A 10332-nucleotide genomic window follows, 5' to 3' on the forward strand; every position below is an offset into this window, starting at 1 on the left:
TCCGCCCGCACCGGTCCTTCAATCCACCTGGTCGACTCTCTGAGTCTACAGTATGACTGGTCCGCCCGCACTGGGCCTTCAGTCGGCCTGGTCCACTCTCCGAGCCTCGACACGTCTGGTCCGTCCTCTTGGGGCCTACAGCCTATCCGGACCGCTCGCTGGGCCTTCGGAATAACCGGTCCGCTGTGACAATAGTCAAATTCGGGTCAAGTCTAAGCCGGACAAGGTCAACGAGTCAAACCGGTCAACTCAATTAAACCTTGTATAATAGGGTTTGTATTATGTAATTTCTGTATAACTCACTATCTTAATGAGAAAACATCACTTGGAAAGTCCGTGTGTTTAAATTTCTTTAACCTTAGTGCTAAACAATGAACAAGAACAATAAAACAATGTTGCATACTCATAGGGAGTGTGTAAGATCCTAAAACATGGCATAACGGGGTTTACGGACCTTGCATTGCGAAGCCGGACACTCACATTCGTCACACACGAAACCGCTCTCAATCGTTTTCACTCTATCTCTTCTTATCGAGAATCTCTCTAATTATGTGAAATCTCTCCCAAATATCTCTCTGTATGTGAAATCTCTCCAAGTATGTCAAATCTCTCCCAAATCTCTCTAAGTATGTGAAATCTCTCCCAAATATCTCTCTGTATGTGAAATCTCTCCAAGTATGTCAAATCTCTCCCAAATCTCTCTAAGAATATGAAATCTCTCCCAAATATCTCTTTGTATGTGAAATCTCTCCAAGAATGTCAAATCTCTCTAAGAATATGAAATCTCTCCCAAATATCTCTCTGTATGTGAAATCTCTCCAAGAATGTCAAATCTCTCCCAAATCTCTCTAAGAAAGTGAAATCTCTCCCAAATATCTCTCTGTATGTGAAATCTCTCCAAGTATGTCAAATCTCTCCCAAATCTCTCTAAGAATATGAAATCTCTCCCAAATATCTCTTTGTATGTGAAATCTCTCCAAGAATGTCAAATCTCTCCCAAATCTCTCTAAGAATATGAAATCTCTCCCAAATATCTCTCTGTATGTGAAATCTCTCCAAGAATGTCAAATCTCTCCCAAATCTCTCTAAGAAAGTGAAATCTCTCCCAAATATCTCTATGTATGTGAAATCTCTCCAAGTATGTCAAATCTCTCCCAAATCTCTCTAAGAATATGAAATCTCTCCCAAATATCTCTTTGTATGTGAAATCTCTCCAAGAATGTCAAATCTCTCCCAAATCTCTCTAAGAATATGAAATCTCTCCCAAATATCTCTCTGTATGTGAAATCTCTCCAAGAATGTCAAATCTCTCCCAAATCTCTCTAAGTATGTGGAATCTCTCTCAAATCTCTCTCAAAATCTCTCTCAACTTTCTATAATCACTCGGGGCATCCCGACCCTCGAATTTGGCGAAAACAACCCAAAAACGGAAGTCTACGCGAAAAACGGACTTAAGGAACCGAAACCCCTCTTAGGAACCGAAACCCCTCTTAGGAACCGAACCCTTCTGAGTCGAAGGCTGCTGAACCGAACCCGAAAGGTCCTCTCGGGCCCGAACCTCGCATGCCTCAACCGAACCCGAACGTTCGGCACATTTCGGATCTGATCTCTTCTCTTCTAATGGCTACCAAACCTTCCCTTCTGACCACCTTCGCTTCTGACCCTCGCTTCTGAGCTTCGGACCGAACCCTCGGCCTAGGACCCTTCGCATCTCGCCTCTGGTTCGCAACCCACTTCCGACTCGGCACCAGCAAGGACCGAACCTCGGCCTAGGGACCGAACCTCGGCCTAGGACCGAGAGGTCTCGCTGGGAACGCTTTTTCTCCCGGTTTTCGACTAAATTCGCATTTTAGGCCCGTTTTTAATTGTTTTAACATGAGATTTTCACCCAAAACTTTATTTTAACATATAAGGACCCTTAACTATTAATTAATCACATTTTTAAGGATAAAACCTTATCCAAAAGAGAGTGGGTGAAGTACAAAGATAGAGCGTTGACTTTACTTATGTCTATGACACAAGCAACCACTCCATGTCACTATTCACCACCAGCCCATCCCTAGTCACTCCATAGGTCCTTTCTCACTATTTACAACTATTCCCACGTTCTTAGGGCTGGAACATCCATCCTCTCTCCTCACACTTTAATCATTCTCTCATTTTTACCAAGAATCACACTCCAAACTCTCTCATCTTTTTCTCTCTAATTCAAGAATTTCAAGGCATACTCCAAGACTCTTCTCCTACAATTAGTAAGTATCATCATCTTTCTTATGATTATTACACATCCTCCTACTCAAAATCAAAGATTTCTTACACAAACATCATCACATTCTTGTTAGATCTTCGAATCTTCAAGTGATTCTTCAAGTGTTCTTGGGTTGAACACTTCTCTTCTTCAACACTTACCTACTGAAATCACTCAAGGTGAGTTCATACCCCTACATTTTTATGTTTTCTTAAGTTTTTAGGGGGGGAATACAAGTTAAAACACCAAGAACATAACTAAAATTTTCTAACAGCTTTCATTAGAAAAGTTGGACTCCATTCACGGACTGTTTTGGACAACTTAAACATTTTTGTTTGAAAAACTGTTTTAGGTGTAAGTAGTTCCAGTTCTTAGCTTTAAAATGACTACTTGCACATCTCCATACGATTTTTCTACAATTTATGGTGATTTTTACAAAACTGCCTATCATTTCAAACACCAATCCGGACCAGTCTGTGATTATGGACTTTTTCACCCAAGTTGGAGGTCATTAAAAATCATGATAAAAATTATGAGTAAACTAGACACATTTTGGGAACTCTCAGAATTTACGGATTTAGTTTTCAACTTCGTATGATTTTTCTATGACTTTTCAAAAACAGTGTAGAAAGGTTGAAATTTTGTTAACAGCTTATAACTTTCATAACACCTTGTATTATGTTGAGCAGAGTGTACAACGATAAGTTCTAAATATTGAATGTGTTTCCTTGTTAGTTTATCATCATAAACTAAAATATAGTCATTCATGATAAGATTAATCATTCATTTAGAACACATATATTAAGCTATAATGAGCATAGTTTATGGATTCATAGCATTAAAGCATTCATAAAAGAATTCTTATACATTACAAACCTTTTGGATAAACTATAATAGGTATAGTTTATGTATCATTTACTTCTCAAACTTATTTACCAAAGGTTTCCAGTTTAGTTCACGTAAATCTGTTAATGAATAAATTTGTGAGTCATTCCCTTCGGGTTACTTCCAAAGTAACAAAGTCGACAAGTCCTGTAAATTGTAACCAGAGTCTCTTGTAGGGAGAACGTGATAGTTGTGTATAGATCTATATTGGGTTTGACAAACCCACACCAGAGCTGCTTGCAACAGCTAGACCGGCAGGTCTGTGGTGACAAATGTCATTTAACGGCGACGCCTGAAGAACGTCGCATTACGAGGCCATCTATGTCAAGTATGGTTATAATAACTCACAGAAAGTATTAACAAACTTAAGAATTTACGAGAATTTCACTAATATCATACGCGTTTATATTGAAATAAACTCACGTTATTTCTATAAATAAGGAAGATTACTCATATGTTTCAGTCTTTGGATACAAGACTACAGTATTCATTTTAAGGAAAATATCGGATTTTTCTGGAATAACTATACAATTACGAGACAAGCTTTTTTTGTCATAATTATATACAAAAACTTATGAACTCACCAACCATTGTGTTGACACTTTTTCAAACTACTTGTATTCTCAGGAAATCGCTAAACAGGTAACAAAGTACTTTTGAGGATGAGGCGTTGAGGCGTCAAACTTATCATATTTTGACAACATATTGTAATTGATTTTGAAACATGTAATTCATACAATGATGTAACTCTTTCAATTATATATATGTTGGTTGTGTTTACTTTCATCACTATTGCCATTGTTGTTATGATACTACACATGAAGTCCTCCACCCCCGGACGTTTCCGCCATCCTTGGTTTGGGGGTGTGACATCCGCCCTGGGTATGTTGGCCTACAGCACAAAGCAGGACCCGCCTCAACCCAACCCCAGTCCAACAACCATGTGCACATAAACATACAATCATATAACAATTTACAGTCAACAAGCCGATCTAGCAGATCACATAACATATCATCATCCTAACTAGGATACTGACCTAACCGGTCACTAGCATAGCATCATCCTAAATACCAGGATACCGACCTTAACCAGGTCTCTAACATATACCATCCTAGCTACCAGGATGCAAACATATCAAAGCAATAACATAACAACAAATACTCGGATCTCAATTCGATAAAGGGCCGGCCTTGGTGCCTTAGACCCTGTTGATATAGTGAGGATAACTCACAGCGTAACTGCCGAAACTCTGAACTGAAGAAGCCGATTCCCGAATCACCGCCTCACCGAAAATCCCGAACTATCCGAAGCAGCAAAATAACCATTAGACCCAACACAATATCCTTCCAAGGGTAAATTGACCAATTTACCCTTAACTCAGTCTGGTCCATAACTAAGGCCCACAATCAAAATATGAAAGGCCCATCACTAGATAAGATCTCAAGCCCACTAATGGCCCAAAGACCAAAAGTCCGAAGCAAAGCCCAATATTGGCCCAATTTACTAAATTGGGCCCACCTCACCAAATGGGCCTAGATCCACGGTTCATAATAATTAGTGAGTCCACAATACTCCATCCATAATGTCCCGTCACGGCCCGAAATCCAATAGCCCAATAACAGCCCAATCTCCTAAGGCCCAAAATGAAAACCCAACAGAGGGAGTACGCTGGGCGTACCCTCCGTGGTACGCTGGGCGTACAACGCTGATCGCGAAATGGAAACGGGAAACAGACCCACTACACTGGGCGTACTCTTAGTTACGCCGGTCGTAACTCCTCTGAACTACAACTCCTCATAAGATCTTAATGGCTTTAGCTCTTAAGTCCAAACTTCAGATCCATAGACCAAATATGCCTAGGATTCATAAAGTCTTAAACTTTATTACTTGGGACGTCCATAAAGCTCTTAATCCAAGGTCTTAATCCATTAAGACCTATCTATAACACATGAGAGACAACCAAAACCCTTGGGACCTCATTTTTCTTACTCAAGACCTCTCTTAAGGTCTAAAAGGACAACTAATCTCAACCAACTCGAAACGTGCATCAAGATGAGGTTTTTGGGACAAGAATGATATCAAAACTTCACAACACATAGATCTACACAATATGATTATCAAGCTAGAGACTTTTTACCTTAAAAGAGCCTTAGAATATGATGTCTTTCCAGATCTACAAGCTCCAGCCACTCAACTGCTTCTTTGACAACTTCCTCTTTCTTCTTCTAGCCCCTCTTTTGCCAAAACAAGCTTTCCAAGGCCAAACACACCCAACAACGGAGGTGGGACGGTTATCTAGGGTATCTGAGGCTAAGAGAGTGCTTATGGAGGCTAGGGTAAGAACCAACATGTTCCTTATATAGTGGATGACCCTAAATTTAGGGTTTCTGGATGATAGACATATGTTGGGCGTACATCCAGTACGTTGGGCGTACGTCTAAAGACCTCCGCGTTCCTTTCCTTCATTACGCTAGGCGTACGTCCAACTTACGCTGGACGTACCCAGCCAAACACAAGCACGCATGCAAGGACCATTGTTGCCCACATCGTTGATTTACAACCTCTCCTCCATCATAAGCCGTTCTTGCCAAACTCTAAATCCACATCAAGGACCGAAACGCCCTTACTCTTGCTCTCGGGAACCCAAAATTAGATATCTCAAGAACGGGCGTTACAAGTTCTGTCAAGAACTTTATTATAGGTTACCTTCATGAAACATTATTAAGGGTTTCCTATGGGAAACATTGGAAAAGATTCCATGAGGGGATATTATGCTAACTGCTTGGATGAAATCCTTATGGCTTGCAGTTTATGTCTAAAGTTTGTATTTGGTACTACCGAATTATAAACTCTAATAGATTGTGAGGTTTAAAAAAACAGATGTTTACATGACTATAGGTCATGATATTTGTACAACCAAAGTGATAATTTGGGTTGATAAAAGTTGGGTTGTTACATGCTATAAATAATATAAAGTCATGATATTTGTACAACCAAAGTGATAATTTTGGTTGATAAAAGTTGGGTTGTTACATGCTATAAATAATATAAACTATGTACAACGATATTTAATCGAGAGCGAAGCAAATGACAATGTTTTTATGGTTCGTGCGTTGATGTTGCACATGAATCGAGTTTAAGCATACCGGATTGAAGTTGATACCATGGAAATTTCAAACTCAATATGTTCTTACTGATGGGTTTTATATGTTATAAATCTATGCATGAGGCGGAAAAATACTTAACTTTTAAGTTCACATGCAACCTATTTGGATCTATGGTTTCTCTATTGGTAACAATAAACTATGAAGATCAAGAACCCTAAGGGAAATCTATAATAATCGAAATTTACATAGATTTAGGATTTACATACCTCTTGATTATTATAGAAAATAATCACACCAATGTCCTTCTTGAAACCTTAGAAAGCAAGCACCAAAACTTTAGTGCTTCTAATGGTTTGTACCTCAAACCCTAGAAACCCTAGAAGTAAGAGGAAAGAGGAGAGGGATATAGATTTGTTCCTAATCTTGTAGGTAAAGGTATAAACGAAAATAATGAGCCATTGGGTCATATCTATTTAAATCCTAGTACCCATCAGCAATCAGGAATATTCCAACACCCTAAAAAGGCTGCACGAAATCGTCTAAGCCTAGAAACAATCTAGAATTGTCTCTGTTATTCAACTATTGAATAATTACAATTTAGCCATTGCATTTTTAATTAATTTCAATTAATCCCAAAACTAATTCCAATGATTAATTATTAATTAAACAATGATATTTCTAATTAATATATTAACATCATAATATTTTAATAAATCATTTATTGTTATTTATTAGTCACATAATAAATCAATAATCAACCTCTCTCTCAAAAAGTCATTCTACATAATTATTAGTTATGAGGGCAACCCAAAAAGGACTTTGCTTCAATTTGTAGCTTTATACCAATTTAATTATGATCCTAGACACCTTAATCCAACAGTCTCCCAATTGGATAAGTCTATAACTACAATTGAACGTATAACTAAACAGCAAAGAGTGCTTTCCAAAGCCACTATAAAACTCTAATCTAATCAAACATTGGACCTAAGATAAGTGATCAAATATTCCTTCGTTATACAAGATATCATATGGAAACGAGACATAGATTAGAATCAACCTCATAGTCCAAGATTCTGTTTCTCGATTTTCCCAATTTATGATGACCGAATTATGACTACAAATTGAACAAATCAATTTAGTTTGGGCCTAGCCAAGCACTTCAGATGTTGGCAACAAACCATCAAAGGGCCCAAAGATATTGCTTTTCATGTTAAGGCAAAAGGAATGAATAAACTTCAACTTATATACTTGTATCTTTTACTCACCAAATCATACATGTCACTACGTTTTATGACACCATGTTATTGATGTGTTTTCGCAATACCAATGCATAACTGACTTGTAAATTACAACTTGTATATCTTTGTTTGAAGAATAAAAGATATTATTGTCTTAAAATTACTTGTGATAGAATCCATGAAGTAATTCTCTGAGAATAGGTTTATCCAATACTCAAAATCTCCATTTTCAAAGTACTCATGAATATCAGAGCAATCCTATTGCAATGTCCAGACCCTGTAGACAATATATAATCTATTCATGACAATATTAATTCACTACTTACTTCCAAAAATATGAGCGATTGTGGAATTTGAATAGTCAAATCATTCATGAAGTAAAACATGCAAAGTGAAACACAATAATAAACCAATTGACTATTGTATCATACTTTTGAACATATATAAATCCTCATTATTTAATCATACTCAAAATCTCCGTTTTCAAATTACTCATGAATATCATAGCAATCTTATTGCAATGTCCAGACCCTGTGGACAATCTATAATCTATTCATGACAGTGTTAATTCACTACTTACTTCCAAAAGTATGAGCGATTGTGGAATTTGAATAATCAAATCATTCAAGAAGTAAAACATGCAGAGTGAAACACAATAATAAACCAATTGACTATGGTATCATACTTTTGAATATATATAAATCCTCATTATTTAATCATCATAACAATTACAGATTTATTCATTGTATAATGTATGGAGTAATCAACTAACCACTTGAATTAAATAACACCAGTAATGTCATGTTATAAACATGCATATTATGCCTCTCTATGGTCCTTCCTTTGTGAATAGATCAACTAGACATTACTCTAATGATGCTCAGTTCACAATTCCAAATTCTTATCGTTATCTAATATGTGGTGGAATTCCAAATTTACATGCATTGATCTCCTGTGATATCGAGATTCCAGAGTCTCAAAAACTGAGTCTTCGATATTGTAGAACATTCCATTGGATTTTTGTTATTAGAAACAATTCCATGGTAATGAAGTTTCAAATTCAAGGTATAAATAGTGAACACCTTTCTTGCATTAAATTTTCCAACTCACATGTAAATTTTACAAGCATCTCCCATTATTGAAACATTTCCATATTTCCATATAACAATCAATTTTGAACAAGAATCATCTCAATCCAGAAACATGTCACTATGGTCCCTCCTAAATAATATCATTCTTCTAACTATCCATAAGCAACCAGTCTTTGGTAAACCTTGTGTAGCACCTGGTTCTTGGTACGTATTCTTTTGTTAAATACTTTGCATTTAGGCCTTGGACTCGGCGAGTTGAAGGTCCAACTTGCCGAGTAGAAGCGAGAAGGGACACGGGACTTAAGCGGTGGACTCGGCGAGTAGACCCTGTTTGGACAAAAACCCTAATCTGAGGGTTTGCACCCTATTTAAACGCCTTAACTCGGCCTCCTTCGTCCCATTTGCTCCCAAAAGACCCCCATAGCAAACCCTAGCCGTTATTGAAGCAATCTAAGGCATTTGGAGTGACTTTGGTGCTTTTGTGATCCAAGGAGGGAAGGAAAAGCTTGAAGGAACAAGAGGAGGCTAAAGGGATCCAAGTTTGTGCACCATTTTCAGCTCATTGAAGGTAAAAATCCTGTACCTTGCTCTTCCATTTGCTAGATCCCATTTTGTGAAGTTTTAGGGCTTTTCTAAGCCATTTTGGTCACCAACCATGATTGCTAGCATGGTCTGGTGTTGATGTTTCGGATCTAGGCCCTCAGAGGGGTTACAAGGTAGAAAGGAGTGGCTCTTGCACTCAAAGAAGGCCCCATGCTTTGAGAGGGTTTGTTTAAGGACCTTTTAAGCTCAAAATCCCATGCAAGCACGTAAAGGTTGTAACTTTACGTGCTAGATCGATTGTAGAAGCATAGATCTATCTTTTGATCAAAGGTTGTACGTCAGAAATCGAAGATCCAGTGAGTGGTTGTGACCAACTCGACGAGTCCGTTCTTGAACTCGGCGAGTCCAAGGTTCTGTCCCATATCAGTTGAGGGTCATAAGGACCCAGTTGAGTGTGGAAAGGTTTTAAGGAGGTCCTAGGGAGTGACCCAACGTTCTAGACTAAGCCATTGTTCTGGAAATTCATGGGACTCGGCAAGTGCATGAACAGACTCGGCGAGTCCAAATCAATCTTCTTAAGGATGAAGATGAACTCGATGAGTTGTTCATACAACTCGGCGAGTCAAGGACAGGACCTGTGTATCAGTTGATGATGAACTCGACGAGTTGTTCATACAACTCGGCGAGTCGGATGAGGATTCAGTCGATGTTCATTTAGAAGGAAAACTCGTTGATTCATCACCTAACTCGACGAGTAGAGACGGGTATGAGGTCTAATGTGATGGGTTTTGGCCATACGAACATCCTATGTGCTCATGAAAACCCTAATGCTTGGATCTAGGTTTCTCTATTGTACATGCAATTCATCCAAGACTTTAAACCCTAGATCTAGCATACTATTAATCATATTAACATAAGAATGGGTTTTAGATCTTACCTTGATTGTTATGTAGCAATAACAATCTCAAATCCTCCTTGTAATGGCTTTAGAAAGCTTAGAGTCACAAATGTCACTCCTCTAATGGCTCACAAACACCAAGAGCAAGAGGATGAAGAATAAAGAGAGAGAAGGCTGCCCAAAACCGTCCAGAAACCCTAATGGAACTCTTAGCCACGTTTTTGGGGCTTAAGGGTACTATATATACATGTACGCTATTAGGTTTTTCAACTAGGAAACCCTAATTTGACTACTTAAGCCCTAAGCAGCCCATGGACCTTT

This window comes from Lactuca serriola, chromosome 8, assembly GCF_051521515.1.
Source record: "Lactuca serriola cultivar US96UC23 chromosome 8, Lser_US96UC23_V15, whole genome shotgun sequence".
Classification (NCBI taxonomy): domain Eukaryota; kingdom Viridiplantae; phylum Streptophyta; class Magnoliopsida; order Asterales; family Asteraceae; genus Lactuca; species Lactuca serriola.